This window comes from Haliaeetus leucocephalus, unplaced genomic scaffold (genome assembly GCF_000737465.1).
Source record: "Haliaeetus leucocephalus isolate CR32 unplaced genomic scaffold, Haliaeetus_leucocephalus-4.0 Scaffold173, whole genome shotgun sequence".
Lineage (NCBI taxonomy): Eukaryota > Metazoa > Chordata > Aves > Accipitriformes > Accipitridae > Haliaeetus > Haliaeetus leucocephalus.
Window position 1 is genome coordinate 3,577,003 of NW_010972609.1, and position 1,663 is coordinate 3,578,665.

Here is a 1,663-nt window from a genome sequence, read left to right on the forward strand (position 1 = left end):
CTCCGTGCCCCGGTCCCGCCGCGGGCGAGGGGCTCTCTCAGGCCGGGTGTCGCCCTCCCGGTTCGAAGCTCTACCACCCTTCTGGTGGGGTCCCGAAGGTTCTTCGGAAAAGCTTAGTGCCGGCTTGCCGACGGGCAAAGCCCCGAGCGTCGGCCTTCGCTTGCAGCCATCCTTCCCGGGGGCAGCAGCACGATCGCGCCGGCGAAGGCGCTTTGGGGGGAACAGCGGGATTGGGGAGGGGGACACACACACACACGGTACGGACCCGCGCAGCCCGTGCCTTGTACGTGTCTCATCCAGCAGCCTTCGGCCTTTTTGGCTCGGATACGCAGCCGAGGAAAGCGGTTCCTCGCGTTTCTTTGCTGATCATTTATGTCCATCCTGAGGCGAATGGGATTTTTCTTTTTTTTTCCTGTTTTAATGTTTTTAAAGGCTCGTGTCACTTAGAAAGCTCCTGGTTTTAGATGGATTAATGCTTTATTTCGCATTCAGTCGTTTGTCCTCTTTGAAATGGTTTGCTGTGGCTTACTGGCAGGAACTGCCGTGCAAGACTTTCTTTCCTTGCTGGCCTTCATTGGAAAACTCGGTATCACTAAACAGAGGAAACCAAAAGTCTTTTCCTCTTTTCTGGCTCCTCTGCTCTTTCTCTTTCTTTGTCTTAAAATTTTGCTACCTTCTCTTCTAGCTATTTATAGTAGACTCCGGCATTACCCTATTCAACGACATTTCCTGAATTTGAGCGTTAGCGTATACATCCGTCCCCAAGGATTATATGAAGAGTATAATGTATATTCTTCATAAACAATGCAACATCTACACAGCTTCTTTCCTGCCTCTGTGATTTTGAACAAGGTATATGGTTTTGCACCAACGTTCTCGTCCTGTGATTTCTTCCACAAGCCTGCGATGTCATACCTTATTGTAAAGTACTAATTTTAAGTTCTTGTGTTTGCTCCCTGCAGCCATAATTAGCCATCAGAGAGGGTTACCGCATTGCAAAACTAAGTACTTTACACAAGTCACAACACGGTCCTGGGCTTTCTGAACTGGTCATCAAAAGTTGCTGTCATCGTGGGAGACTGATGAGGCTGGTGGAAGGGAGAGCAGGAGGAGGCTTACCTGCTGCCTGCCCCTCGCTAGCGAGGCCGCGATTGTCTGCAGGAGGGCACAAAAGCTCTAGCAGAGCAGCTGGGTTGTGTTGTCCTAGGAGCTGCAGCAGAGGTGCTGTGACTTTCATGCTGCATGGTATAGTGGGTTATGATTTAACTTTCTGCTTTGTAATGAAAGCATTTGGGTTTTTTTAAATTTTATTTTTAAAGCATCAAGATGCTATTGTTTTATGGCTATGTGGATTAAGTGCTTAGTGTTTGTCAAGCTTCAGGTTAGAACTGAGGGGTTCTTGGCTGGCTGCAGTCTCCATTTGATCCATCAGTTGATAATCCCAGAGCGTGGCTAAAATACGCTTTGCTGCCTGTAAAAGATTTAGAGGAACATTGAAACACGTTTGGACAGAACTGTGCATAGAGAAAGAGAGCACAGCTTACTGGTAGTATAAGCTGGTACGACATACAACTGAAAAGGTGAGTGGTTCAAGCGAAACTTCAGTTCTTTCGAAGTGCCTGCATAAGGTAGTCAGAAAGTTTTTTATTGGGAAGTAGCAGGA